An 18,209-nucleotide genomic window follows, 5' to 3' on the forward strand; every position below is an offset into this window, starting at 1 on the left:
GGGTTGCAAAGAGTCGGACACGACTGAGCGACTGAACTGACTGAATCCTCATTCAGAGGATTCTAATAAGTCAGATACCATGGAAAGTAGAGAATATGTTTACATTATTTTGGCTGTACAAGGGTGAACAGTCTCACTCAGACATATTTCATAAGTGATCTAGACATATAAATATGTACAAAGATGTCAGGTTTGTGTGCACACCCCTCCACACAGACATGAAACCGTGTAAAGCAACTTTTTTTGTGACAACGTGTTACACATGGCAAAGGGCAGAGTCCATGAGGAGCTGTCCACCCAGCTTGCCCGTCTGTTTCAGTGATAGTCATGTGATTCAGTAATTTCTATAGGCAAGATGACTGCTTCACTGGCAAAGAAGCAGTGAATAATTATAAAAAGAGCTGTTTTCAAATGCAGAAGCCGTCATTATACAGGAATCAAAGGAGCGAAGTGCTGAGAAAATGGCAGGGACGATTTATTGCTCTGAGGATCTTCGTCCACACAGGAGTCCAAGAGACTCAGTGCACGGTACCTCAAACACCATCAGTTGGCCACTTCAAGTACTTCTTCACTTTGCTGTGGAGGATTTTTTTCTTTATCAGGTTGAGGGTGCTCTAGAGGCTTGCTTTTGGATGAAGAGGTTCCTACGCTGTCTGACGTTTTATTACTTGAGTAGGAACCCTGCTCCACTTCACATAAATAAACGTCAGTGAGTCCTTTGGTGCACCTGATACGTACTGTGATCGAATCCTATCTGGGAGCTGGAACATCCAGTCTGATTTCTGCCAGCGCTTTAACTGCAGTTACAATCTGTTAATGGAGGGCTTGGATGCTGTGAATGTCTTGATACGTCACATATGCTAGTCTTTCATTTTCTTTGTCGTCTGTTAAACAGTTGCTGAGCACAATGCTTAATTAACTAATCTAGGGCATCTTCCATTACTGATAAGTCAGAGAGCTCCTCCTGCAGCTTCTAAGATCAGATCCTATCCTATCCATCGAATATGGTTCTTAGACTTCTTTTCAACCAGGTCAGTTTCAAGACGGTGATGTCATACACTGTTTTTGTACTCCCAGTTTTGTTGCAAACTTGTTTAAGAATGCTTCCAGGAGCAGATTTGACAAGATCCATAAATTTTTGAGTTAAATAAACCAGTGATACATCAAAACGAGGTCTCTTTACTTTTAGTGCTTTTCTCATGGACACACATTGTACATTATCTTCTAAGTTAATCCTTGTTTTTTATGGCAGCAGCGCTCCACGTTGACGGGGTCACGGCAGCGGCGGTGCAGTCTCCGCCGGGTCCACAAGCAGGCTGGGCGGCTTCCACGCCAGCCGCTGCTGACTCATGCTGCCCAGCCAGCTGCTCCTCACCTCGCCGCCCCCCACCCCAGAGCTCTCCCGCATCCTCCCGCTCCGCTTGGGCGCTGCTCCCCCCAACACAACACGTGGGGCCCCAGGGGGTAGGGGAGTGGTGGGGGGTGGACTGGTGCGACCCCGGGAGGTGGGATGCAGGTGGGCTAAAGAGCGCCGTGACCCGTGCACCTCAGGACGCCAGGCCCGCAATCTCCCCACATCTGTACTCTGCATATAAGTTAAATAAGCAGAAATAGAATATCACTACTGTGAATAACTAGAATCAGCTGTTTCCCTCAAGAGTTTCCCCCAAGAGTGTAGGTAACCCAAGTTTCAGCTGTCTTTTAATATGAACTTCAAAAATCTACAGGGAATTCCATGGCAGTCTGGTGGTTAGGACTCCATGCTTCCACTGCAGGAGTGGATAAGTTCATTTGTGTCATATTTTAGATTCCACGTGAAAGTGATATCATATGGTATTTGTCTTTCTCTTCTTGACTTATTTAGTATGATAATCTCTAGTTGCATCTGTGTTGCTGCAAAAATGGCATTATTTCATTCCTTTTTATTGCTGAGTAGTATTCCATTGTGTATTTTTATATATGTGTGTGTGTGTATACCACATCTTCTTTATTCAAGAAATATAACTGTGAGCCAAGAGCAAGAACCTGATTTTATTGAGTTAATGGCTAATTATTTTCTAAAATTTAACTCTTCACTTTGGATAGTGAGGTATTTTCTGTTAAAAACTTGCAGAAAACTTTAGGAAGAAGGAAGACCCTGGAGGAAAAGGCACAACTGGTGGTCCCAAGACAAAGGGGAAAACGTATGCAGTATTTCCTGCCTGGAGTTTGTACTCCGGGAAGCATTGTTGTGAAATGCTTGTGGTAAAGGGCGGAATGATTTTCCAGTCACCTATTTCTGGTCTGGCCTGATATCTGCATTTGTTTAGGGCAACTCTCAATGGTCAGAAACAAAGAACCATCTGAGAAAATGCACAGCACTCTTCCTTTTTAATCCACACCCTGCCCAGGTTTAGTTTCGCCTGAAAGAGAAGTACTTCAAGTTCACACACCGTTGATGAACCCTTCACCTGCCCTGAGAAGAAACACATTTTGTGCCTTTTAAATTCATCCTTTAAATTATAGCCTTGGGACCGTCCAGGTTTTAGCACTGAAAGACCTGTGTTCCTGGGAACCCCTTGGTCCTGGAGAAACCAATGCTGTTGGTCACTCCTGCTTCAATTGAAGGATGGTTAGGAGTAACTGTCCTGCCTGCTTCGCAGGGCTGTTTTAGGATGGTCTGGTCCATTCTTTCCTTAGCTGGGCTTAGAAATGTTTTATCACGTTTTTTACTACAAGCCTCAGCAGGTTCTTTAATCTTGTTCATGAGAACAGACCTGCTGTATTTCCAGGGGTGTGTCCATCAGAAAAGCCACACTTAACGTTTACTGGTTGGCAGCCAGTGGCATTTGCATGCAACCCCTGAACAATATGCTGAGAGGAAGGGTAGGGTTCTGGTGATTCATACCTAAAACTTACAGCTGGATCCAAACCTCCTGTCTCCCACGCAACCTGTTTTTACTAACTCATTGTACTTTCAAACCCAAAGCATACCATTGTTGAATCAAAGCTGGAAAAAAATTAAGAGTTTAGTTGAATTCAAAATCTATTCTGGAAAGAAAAAAATAGGAAAACTAGGAAAGAAGGATATTTTCTGAACATCAGAAAGACTCTATTGTTCAAGGAACATCCTCTGTCATCTCTTAACATGGAGGTATTGACAAGTTCCTGACACTGTGAGGAAAAAGATGAGAATGTCTACCAGCACTGTCGTGATTGAATATGGTTCTGGAAGCTTTGAGGCCATTAATAAGAGTTATTATACCTCTTGGAAAGGAGGAGGAAACAAATTCTTGTGGGAACCCTAACCCTGACCCATGGTGGCTACATCCAGCTTTGGGTGGTGATGTGATTGGAGGAGGAAATTACGGTCACAGCTCAGCGTATGGATGGATGTCAGTGCGTATGTTTACTTGGCATGAATTGAGGGTAACACTAATAGATTATAGAAAGGACACTAAAGGCTCGCTCATTCCGAGGACACCCCTTGGCACCGCCGTGCTAAGAACATCAGCCAAAAGTGTCTTGCTTGAATGGCCAGATAGGCGCTTCCCTGCGGCCCGGTGGCCAAGACTCCGCCTTCCAGTGTAGGGCGCACAGGTCCAAGCCCTGCCTGGGGAGCTGAGGCCCCACGCGCCAGTGGTGCAGACGAAGAGGAAACAAGTGGATGGCTGGATAGAAGATAGCTGTGAAAGCCACCTGCTTGCCTGCACAAGGCAATAACTAGATGTAATGTGGGGGAATCCCATTCATAATAACAATGAGAGCCCCATATAATTCCAGGGCAAAAACACATTCTCCTTTAACCCAGTTACCTTACTTATAGCAATCTAATAATTTCCTGAAAAACAAAAAAGCCCAATGTGAGAACAGTGGCTTGTTATACAAGTGTTTCTTCCAGTGCAATATTAAAAAGTTAAAAAAAGGAACAAAGTATCTAAAATAAAGGGGAGTGATTATATATGTGGAGATTATATATCAGGAAATTATCATATACCTGAAAGTTGGAATATTATGCAACATTGTAAAAGCAGATGTTATAAACAGTTTACATTTTCATGAATCATGGTCTGTTTAAATGGAGGTTTATCACCCTTTGTACTACTGCTATTTTGGGTGGAGCATTCTCTGCTGTGGGAGGGAGGGGAGCTGTGCATTTTTGGATGTTTAGCAGCATCCCCGTCCTCTTCTCACCAGATGCTAATAGTACCTATTCACCTCCAGTGGTGACAGCAAAACATGTTTCTAGATACTGCCAACTGTCTTCTTTGGGCAGGGGGCCGCCACATTGTCCCCAGTTGAGAATTAGTGGTCTCCTTGGGTGTGTCCATACAGTAACATACAACCCAGCTGTTAGAAGAATGCCACAGCTTGATAGGTCCTATAAAGAAGAATCTCTGTGATAGCTGGCAAGCAGCAGAGGCAAAGTACAAGCTTGTTCTGGCATGATGTAGGACTTGTATGAAGAGCAAAGACTATACCTTTATTCTCTTTTACAAAATGGTCTGTTATTTATTGTGTGGAAGATGGATTATTTGAATGGATGGTACTTCCGCAGACTACACTGATGCGAAGAAAACAAAATCACAAAAGTCACATAGCGATGATAGAAGATGGTTGTTAGAGAATGAACGCACAATGACAGGCACAAATGTACATCCACAAAGCTTCCCAGATGGCTCAGAAGTAAAGAATTCTGCCAATGCAAGAGACCCAGTTTTGATCCTTGGGTCGGGAAGATCTCCTGGAGAAGGAAATGGCAACCCACTCCAGTATTCTTGCCTGGGAAATCCCATGGACAGAGGAGCCTGGTGGGCTGTAGTCCATGGGGTCGCAAAGAATTGGAGACGACTGAGCTACTAAGCAGCAGCAGCAGCAGTATATTCCTAAGATTGTACGGCTGTTGCCACTGACTCCAGCTGTTTCCATCACCCCCCAGAAGAGAGCCCTTGCCCATTTGCAGTCACTCCGCACTGCCACTTCCCCAAACCTCTGGCAACCACACTGTGTTTCTATGAATTTGCCTATTCTAGACACTTCATATAAAAAGAATTATACAGTCTGTGGTCTTTTGTGACTGGCTTCTTTCACTCAGCATAATGTTTTCAAAGTTCATCTATAGTAGTCCATATCAGAACCTTATTCTTTTTAATGGCTGACTTTTTAATGGTCCATTATATGGCTATGTCACGTTTTGTTTATCCACTCATCTCTTGATGGACAGCATATAAGTGGTTTCCACTTATACTTTGATTCTTGGGTAGATTCTAGGTCTAGATTATCTCTGAAAGAATAACCAAGAAGCTGGTAATGTACCTTCAGGAGAAGGTTACTGGTGGTGAGGGAGAGTGGGAAAGAATTAATTTTCATTCTAACCCTCTTTTTCTCTTTGTGCCATTAGAATTTTGAACCATGTGTATTGGCTATTTCAAATATTGATATATTTGAAATTCCCTGTTCACTTGCTATATTTGAAGATTAAACAGTGCTCTTGTGGTTAGTGAAGGAGCTGATGCTCACTTGCTCTCCGGGAACTCTTGTGGGTCTGCCCCTGCCACATAAAATCAGCCTGGTTTCTGTTCTATTCTGGTCAATCAAATAAGTTAATAATACATGCCAGAGTGGAAGGGAGGGTGTGATCTTAGGGCAGCTTTTTCTAGGAAATATTTGTGTACCATTAGAGGTGCCCATGAAATTTAAAATAGGGGTTCAAATTAAAAAACATAACTTTCTCCTCTACAGTATGTTCCCTGTCCAAAAGGAAATTAAAATTGTGTTTATGTGCACATGGAAGCACACAAATGAGTTTAGAAGTGGGGGCAGAGGACTTTCAGTTTGCAAGAAAGAGAGAAAATAATTAAGGAGGAACAAGAGTGGTCCAGTGCCTGAAGTTTCGTATTCGGGGGGGAGAAGCTAGCATTTCTAACAGGTCTGGGAGGGCTTCAGGAAAAGTTTGGCCATTTAGTAAAACTGTAACGGATAAGTTAGATGACTGTCTGGACAGCAGAGGAAAAAGTACAGGGCATAGTATGGGGATGAACTAAAACCAGGGATTAGTTTAGGTAGAATTAAAAATTGGATGTGTAGGGCAGGGCACGATCTAAAGCTGTAGGTCGGGCCATCATTGGAGAAGGTCTTCAAAGCCAAGCTGGATCTCTAGTTATGAATGAAAGGCCAATATTTATATCCTGAAGCTCCCGGGTTAATGCAGTCATTTTGAAATTAGAACCATCTTAGTCTAAAAGTCTGGTTTGTAAAGTGTGCCAGTGGTTCTCAAACTAGGGGTGATTTTGCTTCCCAGCGTCTTGTGGCAATTTCTGGAGACCATGCTGGTCATACCAACTGGATGGTGCTACTGCCATCTAGTGGGCAGAAGCTGGGAATGCCGCTGAATATCCTGCAGCGCCCATGACCGTTTCCCAGCATAGGTCACATGAGGGAAAGTGGCAGTTTAATGGAAATGTTCTTCAAAAGTAGTCCAAGTAAATTCCAACAAATTTCCCCATCTGCCCCACTCCTACCCAATTACAGTTAGAGACAGAAACCATTCATGTCTGAAAGACTACATTCCTACAGTTTGTAAGTAGACAAATTCAAGGGGATATAATAAAGACTATAAACTAGTCTTTAAACATTCTTTTATGTTACCAAATATAAAATAACGCTTCTTCATTGAGACTAAAAATAAGTCTAGAATAAATTAGCATAGACCATTATAGGACAAAAAGCTTTTTCCAAATGTTCAACACTAGAGCAAAGAAAGATTCTTCAAAGTTATCCATCAGTAGACTCCAAATGAAATGCCTGACCACACAAGATTAAATGCGTAGGAAATTTGTCATGCAATAATATTAGCTACATGTTTTATGAGAAGCTTCACATGCTTTCTCTACATTACCTCTACACCTCCCAGCAACCCTGAAAGCAGGAATTGTTAGCTCCCCATTTTACAGATGAGGAAACAGAGGCCAAAGAAACGGTGACTTGTCAAGCTCACACAGTCCATACAAGGCAGGTGGGCTCATCTAATCTGGGCCCACACCTGTCCCCTCTTCCTTGCTGCTGCTTCTGGAACAAAGTTTCCATTCTATACCTCATTCTACCTCTGTTACTTAGTGTGGGACCCAGTGCTTTCATGGTTCAGGGACCTGATTTTCCTGCCTGTAAGTGCAAAGTAATACTCTCACTTCTCTGAACTTCGGGTATAATGAGGAAGTAGATTGGGTTGGTTGACTGTCTGGATACTTGGCCAGTCATTTAACTTCTTGTAGCAACAAGGAGCAGAGAAGGCGATGGCACCCCACTCCAGTACTCTTGCCTGCAAAATCCCATGGATGGAGGAGCCTGGTAGGCGCAGTCCATGGGGTCGCGAAGAGTCGGACACAACTGAGCAACTTCACTTTCACTTTTCACTTTCATGCATTGGAGAAGGAAATGGCAACCCACTCCAGTGTTCTTGCCTGGAGAATCCCAGGGACAGGGATTCTGGTGGGCTGCCGTCTATGGGGTCGCGTGGAGTCGGACACGACTGAAGCGACCTAGCAGCAGCAGCAGCAAGGAGATGTTCGTGATCTAGGAGTAATGTGATAGTTAACAAAATGGTGCTTTATTTGTTTGTGACCTTCTACTACAAGCTAAAGATTCTTTTCCTCATCCTGTACACTGTTTTGTCCCAGCCACACCAGCTTTTTACCAATATTTCAGACTTTTAAAAAATTTTATTTATTTTTAATTGAAGGATAATCGCTTTACAGTACTGTGTTGGTTTCTACCAAACATCAACATGACCGATATTTCAGTCTTCTCAGGACTAGCTGGGGGTGGGGGGGGCGGATGCTGCCTCCTCCATGAATTACTCCCCTGTTCCTCTAGATTCTTCATCATCAAAATTGATCTTTATTCTCTCTTTCCAGTGTGGCTAATCGTACTTCTGTTTAGCATTTGTTCCTCTAAGCTGCCTATTTTGGTAGTGTTTCCCCTGCTGGAATTGCCAGTTGTTCCCTGAAAGTAGGGAAGGGATAATCATTGCGTTCCTTCTGGGTGCTTTCTAACTTCCCATTAATGAGTTTGTGATGACATTGTCTCTTCTGCGGGCTGCAATGAAATAAAAAGAGAAAGAGATTTTAAAATATTTCAAAATTAAAAATTTAAAAAGACAAAGGAAAGACAAAATCCCTCTATTAGACCCCCTTATTATAAAGTGTTTTATTGCTTCTTGAAGGCCAAAATCGTGAGAACTGTGTCCCAGTAGCATCAAGTGCAATGAACACATTCACAGGGAGTTTCAGAAATTAAATCCTTACAATGAATTGAATCTGGAATAATAAGAAATCACCCATCAAAAAGTGTCAGCTGCTTAATTAAATATATAATGAAATTTTAACAAAATATTAAGAGGGAAATTGACAGGATTCCCTTAAATCTGTTTCTGTAAGACCCTTGTGCATCCAGGCCTGCCTAGGACCATGTGTGTGGAGGCGTGTTTCCAGGCCTTCTTTCTTCGGTGTTGGCCTTAACAACTTTTAACTAGAGGCTGCTGGGCAGAAAAACTCCCTTCTACCCTACAACACAGCCCCTCCCTTAATGACTAGAGGGCAGCCTGCTATGTGGACATGTGATCTTTGAGCAGAGACAATGTGCTCAGGCTAGAAGATAGTCTTAGTTACCAGTAGATCTTTTCACAACACATTTCTGGTTTGGTGAGAACTGATTTTAGAAATGGAGAAGGAAATGGCAACTCACTCCAGTATTTAAACAGCACACATCACAACGACCAGCAGAGGGCACTGTTAAGCAACAGTGCTTTGAACGACCCACTTTACCGGGTGGGTGCATATGTGGGAAACTGGAGTCATCCTAGAGGCTGGCACATTGTTCCCGTGAGCCCCTTTCAGTATAACATGGGAGATGAGGCAGTGGATGTGAATGCCTTGACTACAGTTTTACAGAATGGAGGTGACATCAATTAAGAGGTTGGCAAGACGATGGTATGGGGAGCCTAGGGTACTTTGTCTGAAGAGATTCCCCCAGAAGGTTGAGTGGGGTTTGAAGAGGAAAGGTGTTTCTGAATCTGGGCTCCTCGAAGCAGCTGGAAGATTCTCAGAGAGTTTGCAGTTCAACCTGAGTAGATTTGGGAATGTGATCATCATAGAACCTCGATGTGCATGTCTGAAATTTTATTCAGAGTGAAAGGAAAATTAGTGGATTTGGGAGACTTACAAATGGCAACAACAGAAGAATAGAAAAGGGAAATTGCTCTCAAGTCAGTTGTGGGAGCACTGGCTACTCTGGCAGCTCCCGTCAGCTCTCCTCCAAGGCGGGCACGATGCTTTCAACACCTCCATTAGTGCCGAGATGACGCCAGCATTTGTGGCACACCGTGGGAGAGTGAAATGGTTTTATTTTCAGAGACAGAAAATGTTAAATCCTTGCTCTGCCACTATTAATTGTGTAACCGTAATCACATTAAGACATAGTTTTTTCATCAGTAACATGTAGGTAATATATTCGCAGGATCATATGCTTTGTGAATGCCAAAATACAAATACAAGATGCTGCCCCTCCTTCCTTCCACAAATCTTCAGTGTCAGCTGTATGTTCTAACCTTCAGGAAGTGTCATTTTCTTAGGGAAGACAGACAATGAATGAATAACCAAATGATTATATAATGTATAATTATATGTTAATTATATAGTGCCCTTCATGGAAAAGCTAGGAAGAAGAAATGATCAGAATAGAAGGATTGAGACTAGATTGACCAGTTAGATTGGCTGGTTGTGGGGTGGCCTCTCTTAGGGAGTGACATTTAAATGGAGGCCTGAATGAAGTGAGGACGCAAACCATGAGAATATTGAGGGAAATACATTCCTGGGAGGTCAAGAGAGGACTCAACGAACGGGATCTTGGCTCGAGGAAATGTGGCAAACGTGTTGATTCTAGAACTTACTGAACACTTGTGTGTTTTGCACACATTACCTGGGTTAGTCCTCACCACACTTGGTGAGCTCATGGCCTAGGTCTCTGTTTTAAACGAAGAAACCGAGCCTCGGAGAAGTTAAGGATTTCACCCCACATCTCACACCTAGTGAATAACCAACAAAGCCCAGATTCCACCCAGGGTCTCAGTACCTGAGTGGTTCTTGAGGCAGGGCTGTGCCAGCAGGGGGCAGTGTTGGCAGGATCCCAGAAGCACTGGCGCCTCCGGGGTTGTAACAGGAAATTTCAAGGCAGGACCCAGCAGAGCTTTTGAAGGTTTGGGTTTGCCCCTTGGCTGAATACCTAAACAGCGTCGCTCATCTGTTCCTCTTTTGTGCAACGACCTTTTGGCACTTGTGAAGGTATTTTTGTAAGGTTGGGACTGGATGAGCCAACAAAGGGATAGCGTGCAATTTCCAGGTTTCTCAGTGATTGCTCAAGAAATTAAAACATTTTTGTAAAATAACTTAGGTCCTGAATTGTATGGATTCAAGCATTCTGTTTCTGTCCTTGAAAATCAGTTAGCCGCCTCAGTTACGCAAGATGTTCCTTGCTGGCCTCTCTCATCAGCCATGACCTTAACCCATGTTTTTGTTTTGTTTTTCTGTTTTTCCTCCTCAGCTACCAGTAGGGAATATAAAAAGCACCATTTTAGGGCAAATGGAAATTAAAACAGAGTTTAGTCTAGAATATAAACTTTTTCTTTTAAAGAATACATTTTGCATCTGCAGCAGTGAATGAAGTCATGATACTCTCCTTCCTAAATACCATCCGGAAAGAAACAGCAAACTATTTGGTGCTGTAATTCTTCAGAATTAATTTATAACTCCTAGAGGTGCATCTTCTCTAAGCTTCATACTGCAGGTGACGCTTTTCTTTCATTACTGTTGTGGGTTTTTTGTCTTTCCATTTCCAAATACAAACACAAACAAATAAGAACTGACAAGGAAGCATAAATATTTAGTAAAAACCCGTAGAAAGTTTAGGATCAGAAGGAGGAAAGGACACAGCAGGACCAGGATGCACCACAAGTCCTTTAAGAAAACACCTGTTTCAAATTACAGATTTCTTTCTTAATTAGACATACACAATTCTTGAGTTTAAACATAACACTCCCAATTCCGTCAACCACCCACAGCAATTCTCCAGGTGTTCACGATTATGTAATGTCCTAAAAAATCATCTGGATTGTGTCAATTCTCAAAGTACTGCCTGAGCTTTTTTTTTTTTTAAATCCGCCACAGACGTTATTTTATCATCTAGTGTAGCAATTATAGCACTTAGCAAAAGTAAATAAATAAAAGGTAGTAAAGTTTCCTCGGTTTCTGATTTTTCTTTCCCCAAAGGCTAAAAGTGTGTTTTTTCCTTTAAGTAGTAAAAGGTAGGCATTATGGACTCAGTAAAGCGTCATTGCCTAGACTTCTCTAGTTTTATGGTATTTAGGATAGGCGAAATGCTCTTTACTTTGGTATTACCAGAGAAAAGAGGACACACTCCCCTAGTGGCTCAACTGATAAAGAATCTGCCTGCAATGCGGGAGACCTCAGTTTGATCCCTGGTTTGGGAAGATCCCCTGGAGAAGTGAAAGGCTACCCACTCCAGTATTTTGACCTGGAGAATTCCACGGACTGTATAGTCTATGGGGTCACAAAGGGTCAGACATGACTGAGTGACTTTCACACTCACACCACAAAAGTAAAGAAAATGAGGAGATAATGGTCTCTTCATTCTCTTAGAAACAGTGTTGGAATTGCTCTCTAAAATAAAATTTGGAAAACAAACAAAAAAACTCTTTAGATATCCATGTAAATTTTCATCTTTAAATGAGTCATGCCTCCCACAATTTACTTTTGAAAGTTGCCTGACACATTTTTAGATGCTTAACAACTTCAAACCCCTAGACTTGGATAATTAAAAAATCTTGCAGGACGGAAAGAACATGATTTGAAAGAGACTCCTTTGAGAACCCAAAGGGGAGCTTCAGTGCAAGCAGAATGAAAATTGCCTTTATTATGCAGTTATTTTAATTAAAAATGCATGCATAGCAGGAAAAGGAAAGCAGTTCTAGACACCACACCATGTAGTTGGGCTGGTTGTTTGAAATTTGGAAGCTTTTTATTCGCCCTCTGAAATTTTTAAGCTTGTATGGAGTCCTAAGTGTCTAAGTCTTTTTTTTTTATATGAGTACCCTCTATAATAACTCCAGGTCTTTTCCACCTAGTAACATATTAAAGTCAGAGCTACCGGTGTTGTCCTCACAGCTAATTGATTCTTAGTGTTTTGCTTTGTGTCTCACTGCCTTCCTGTCCAGCCCCAGGTCATCTACACAGGGAACCAGTATTCAATGGCATCTATGTAGAATAAAGCATATCATTACTTCCATTCACTGATTAGTGGCAGCACCTTTTTATTTCCTCCAAACAAAAATAGTTTCCATTGTAAAAAAAAGTACTCATTGCAGAAAACTCAGACTACCAGAAAAAAAAAGTAGATAATAAAATATACCTGCAATTCCACCCTTTGGAGATGACCTTTAATCACATTTTGGTGCATGTATATCTGGGCACTTACAGGCATACACAGCATGACTGAGTATAGTTTTATTTAAATAAACCCATTTCAGTGCATCTTTGCATTTGATCCCTTTAACTATAATTGCTGTTCTGTAGCCTGCTTTTCTGATTAAATAATATTTCATTTGTCTGTGACAGTGAATAAAGATCTGTATTACTTTTTAACAGTTGCATAATAACATTCTCTTGTATGGCTGTACCGTCATTTATCCAAGAGGAATATTAACCACCTCAGATATGCCGATGATACCACTCTAATGACAGAAAGTGAAGAGGAACTAAAGAGCCTCTTGATGAGAGTGAAAGAGGAGAGTGAAAACGCTGGCTTAAAACTCAGCATTAAAAAAACTAAGACCATGGTATCTGGTCCTATCACTTCATGATAAATAGATGGGGAAAAAGTGGAAACAGTGACAGATTTTCTTTTCTTGGGCTCCAAAATCACTGCTGACAGTGACTGCAGCCATGAAATTAAAAGACGCTTGCTTCTTGGAAGAAAAACTGACAAACCTAGACAGCATGCTAAAAAGCCGAGACATTACTTTGCTGACAAAGGTTCATATAGTCAAAGCTGTGGTTTTTCCAATAGTCATGTATGTATGTGAGAGTTGCCCATAAAGAAGGCTGAGCACCAAAGAATTGATGCTTTCAAGTTGTGGTGCTGAGAAGCCTCTTGAGAGTCCCTTGGACAACAGAGAGATCAAACCAGTCAATCCTAAAGGAAACCAACCCTGAATATTCACTGGAAGGGCTGATGCTGAAGCTGAAGCTTCAATGCTTTGGCCTCCTTATGCAAAGAGCCAGCTCATTGGAAAAGACCCTGATGCTGGGAAAGATTGAAGGCAGGAGGAGAAGGGGGTGACAGAGGATGAGATGGTTGGATGGCATCATCAACTCAATTGGGCGTGAGTTTGAGCAAACTCTGGGAGATGGTGAAGGACAGGGAAGCCTAGCATGCTGCACTCTATGGGGTGGTGAAGAATCAGACATGACTTAGTGACTGAACAACAAGAACCCTGTTAACCCATCATCCAGATTGTTGCTGTTCTTTTTTGCTACCATAACAAACATTGCAAGATAGATATGTGCAGACATTTTGTATTATTGTTGTCTCCTTAGATTAAAATCTTTGAAGTATAGTTTTAAAATTCTTAATCCATTTGGAACACATTTCTGTACTGGAGTGGGTAGCCGTTCCCTTCTCTAAGGGATCTTCCCAACCCAGGGATCAAACCCAGGTCTCCTGCATTGCAGGTGGATTCTTTACCTGCTGAGCCACAAGGGAAGTCCAAGAATACTGGAGTGAGTAGCCTATCCCTTCTCCAGCAGATCTTCCCAACCCAGGAATTGAACTGGGGTCTCCTGCATTGCAGGTGGATTCTTTACCAACTGAGCTATCAGGGAATCCCTTTCTGTATATAGTGGGGGCTTACTGTCTTTTTGCTGAGAAATAGAATACTGCCTGTCGTATCCGTAAACAAAGGATGTCACAGTCATCAGGTTTGTGGCTATCTCTGCTGGTGAGCTGGTGAACCCTGAGGAAACTCAAGAAGTAAAGAATATATGCCATCTAGCAGCCATCAGGGGGCTTCCCAGGTGGCTCAGTGGTAAAGAACCCACCTGCCAATGCAGGAGATGCATGTTGGATCCCTGCATTGGGAAGATCGCCTGGAGAAGGAAATGACAACTCACTCCAGTATTCTTGCTTGGGAAATCCCATGTACAGAGGAGTCTGATGGGCTACAGTCCATGCGATCGTAAGAGTCAGACACAACTTAGTGACTAAACCACTACCACCACCAGCAGCCAGCAGCCACCACTGCAGCCACTCCCTATGGTGAACCCTGAGGAAACTCAGGATATGAAAACATAGGATACTGGCCCCAAATAGCTGAGGTGCATATCAAAGGAATGATTTCAATGAACTTAGACTCTTACATCTTCCCATACACAGAAAAGCACTAAATTCCTTAACTTGAGACATCTAGTTTTCTTTGATTGACGGTTATCTTTTGTTCCTATTACCTGCCCTTTGTTGCACAGCTCCTATAACTAGCTCCCCCTTTGCTGCCTCAGAGCAGTTCTCTCAGGGTTCCTTGAGATGCTGCTTCCCAGGCTGGAAGTCCTAAAAATGTCCGCCAAATAAAACATAACTCTCAACTTTTAGCTTGCGAATATTTTTTTAGTTGACATTTCATATAGTCAGTCTCTTGTTCCCACAATACGATTTATTGGAAAATGCATCCCTGGGCCCCCTGATTTGAAACTGCTGTGATTATATGTTCATTTCTCCTACAGATGAGTCTCCTTTATTCCTGTGTCAGTGTTGCATTGTTGCCATTATGATTGCAAGTTCCCAAGCAGGGGTTTTAGACTTAAAATCTAATCAGAGTTCTCCCGAGAAATAGAACCAATTGGATACACAAAGACCGTGTAAGAGGAGATTTATTATAGGAATTGTCTCACATGATTAAGGAAGGTGGGCAAAACTCACAGTCTGCCATCTACAAGCTGGCCCTGGTCCAAGGGACTGACTGCTGATGTAAGTCCCAGAATTTGAAGACTGAGAACCTGGAGTTTTGATGTCTGAGGGCAGGAGAAGATAGGCATCTCAGCTGAGTAAGAGAGAGCATGAATTCACCTCCCTCCACCTTTTTGTTCTGTTCGAGCCCTCAAAGCATTGGATGTACCCACCCACACTGGTGATGGTGGAACATGTATCTTCAGTCTGCTGAGTCAAATGCTAATCTCATCCAGAAGCACCTTCACAGATGCTCCCGGACATAATGTTTTACCTACTATCTGAGCATCCCTTAGCCAGTCAAGTTGACAACATAAAATTAACCACCACAGTCTAGATCCTCTAGTTTCTGTAGCCATCTGCCTGTCACCTGCTGAGATAAAGGTCACTGCCAAGGCAGTCCTGTACACAGTATATACCCCAATGACATTGTTCTGCAGGATGACACATGAAGAGTCCTCATGTCACCCAGCTTGATTTTCACTGTAGTAAGTGCTCCATAAATACTTGTTTTCAAGATCCAGCACTCAATAAAATTTACTCCAGAAGAGCTGGGTTTATTATAAGGCTGCAGTGTTAAGATTTCAACAGCATGACAGTAGCAGGTCTTAAATTGCCCTTAATTGGGGGTATGAAGAGACAGAATAAATAATGGCCTGTTTTCCCAGCCTGGATTCTGAACGATTTCAGATGAAAGAGTAAGAAAGATAGATAGCAGACAAAAATAGACCTTTATTTCCAATAAAGATGATCCTGTCAAATGAGGCTTATGCCTGCAGGCAGCTGGGCTTCCGAATACCACACCTGAAACTGAGGCAAACTGTTCCGATCTCACTGGATTGCTGGAGCTGGCCCTTCTCATAGAGGCGAAGAGCGAAAGAGGACCCTGGCCTTCTGTGGGCAGGCTGATTCCCAAAGAGGAAGGGGAGAGGCAGGGTTCAGTATAGGAGAACAGTTTCTTTTAAGTCAACCAATCAGATCAAGCTGTTCCCTTCCAACCTTGGAGGGGTAGGTGAGCTGCAGCAAGAATTGAGTGTTAAGTCCATGGGGTCACAAAGAGTCGGACACCACTGAGCGACTAAGTGACTGAACTGAATTGAATATTAATGGAGTACCCTCCGTGGGGAGGCAGATACATCACAAAGGGCAGTGGAGGTTTTCCCTAACACTTTGTGGAAGGTCCTGCCCTGCTGATGGAGCAGGGACTGCATGATAAAGGAGGCCAAGATCGTGGCTGAACTAAACATGCATTAAATGCTATACTTGGTTTTATTTTGTGGCCCCTCTGTAGGCTTATCTCTTGCCATTCCTGTTCCTTGAACGAGGGATGATCTCCCTTACTTCTTGATCTTCACGTATGCCTGGAACACACTCCTGGCCCACCTTCACTGTCATCTTTTTTGTCTGGCTTACTCCCATCCCTCCTTAGGCTTCACTTCCTCTGAGAAGCTTTATCTGGCACCCAAATGTGAGCTAAATCCTTCCTGTGCTCTTCCTCACAGTAAATCCTTCCAATGAATATTCAGGACTGATTTCCTTTAGGATTAACTGGTTTGATCTCCTTGCAGTCCAAGGGACTGTCAAGAGTCTTCTCCAACATCACAGTTCAAAAACATCAATTCTTCGGCACTCAGCCTTCTTGATGGCCCAACTCTCACATCCATACATGGCCACTGGAAAAACCACAGTTTTGACTCTACGGATGTTTGTGGGAAAGTGATATCTCTGCTTTTTAATACACTGTCTAAGTTTGTCATAGCTTTTCTTTCAAGGAGCAAGCGTCTTTTAATTTCTTGGCTGCAGTCACCATCTGCAGTAATTTTGGAGCTCAAGAAAATAAAGTCTCTCACTGTTTCCATTGTTTCTCCATCTATTTGCCATGAAGTGATGGGACCAGATGCCATGATCTTCGTTTTCTGAATGTTGAGTTTTAAGCCAACTTTTTCACTCTCCTCTTTCACTTTCATCATGAGGCTCTTTAGTTCCTCTTTACTTTCTGCCATAAGGGTAGCATCATCTGCATATCTGAGGTTATTGATATTTCTCCCGGCAATCTTGATTCCAGCTTGTGCTTCATCTAGCCCGACATTTCACATGATATACTCTGTGTATAAGTTAAATAAGCAAGGGGACAATATACAGCCTTGACATACTCCTTTCCCAATTTGAAACCAGTCCGTTGTTCCATGTCTGGTTCTGACTATTGCTTCTTGATGTGCATACAGATTTCTCAGGAGGCAGGTCAGGTGGTCTGGTATTCCCATCTCTCGGAGAATTTCCCACAGTTTGTTGTGATCCACACAGTCAAAGGTTTTAGCACTCTTGCTTTTTTTTATGATCCAATGGATGTTGGCAATTTGATCTCTTGATTCCTCTGCCTTTTCTAAATCCAGCTTGAACATCTGTAAGTTCTCAGTTTATGTACCATTGAAGATTAGGTCTACTTTTTATGCCTTAGGATAAAGCGAAAACATAGACTACAAAAAAACCTGGCCTAGATATGTATAATGGGTTCTTGTATGAAGGAGGGAATATTTTTTGTGTCAAATAGTGGTGTGTGATGTATATGCTAAGACCTTTATAAATATTTTTCTTCTCTTACCTCTTGGGTATATTTTTTGTTTTTCTTCTTAAAAGGTAGTATTTTTGCTCTGTTTCTTTTTGTCGTTTTAGAGAGTTGTGACTTGTTGGTAAAAAGTATTATCTGTTTTTAAGCTTCCATGTTTTTAAGTACTGGTTCAAATTGCTGTATTTTGTGGACTGGGTCTTTGAACAAAAATTAAATCTGGCTTACATAATTACAAGAGATGTAGGGATTTTAATTGCAGACTACATTTTCGGTTTCGTTTGTTTAAATAATGGTTAAAGAGAATTTTGAAATAAAATTTCCAAGACTAAAAGGATAAACACATTAGACTTTAAAAGAAGCATTAGCATAGCTATAATATGAAAACTTTGTCCAGTAGTGCAAATGATTAGAGTTGTCATCCATAAGCCAGAAGCAGGGAGCCATGTGTGGTTTGCAGATAAACATGATTTGGTGGATAGCTTTCAGAACTGTTGAGGCTCATTGGTATTTCTTGTTGGCATTACAGGTGAATTTCATAAGTGTGTACAAAATAAGCAAAATGGAAAGTTTAATCTAAACAGAGTTGTACAGA

General features: G+C 42.1%; 1 protein-coding gene and 1 pseudogene across 2 annotated transcripts in view; one reads left to right on the forward strand and one right to left on the reverse strand.

Annotated features, from left to right (window-relative positions):
- PIR (pirin) overlaps nucleotides 1-18,209 on the forward strand; it is a 99,469-nt gene that overhangs the window by 17,513 nt on the left and 63,747 nt on the right. The gene's annotated exons all lie outside the window — the stretch shown is intronic.
- On the reverse strand, nucleotides 48-1,433 carry LOC108634340 (annotated as a pseudogene).

This window comes from Capra hircus (genome assembly GCF_001704415.2).
Source record: "Capra hircus breed San Clemente chromosome X unlocalized genomic scaffold, ASM170441v1, whole genome shotgun sequence".
NCBI classification, from domain to species: Eukaryota; Metazoa; Chordata; class Mammalia; order Artiodactyla; family Bovidae; genus Capra; species Capra hircus.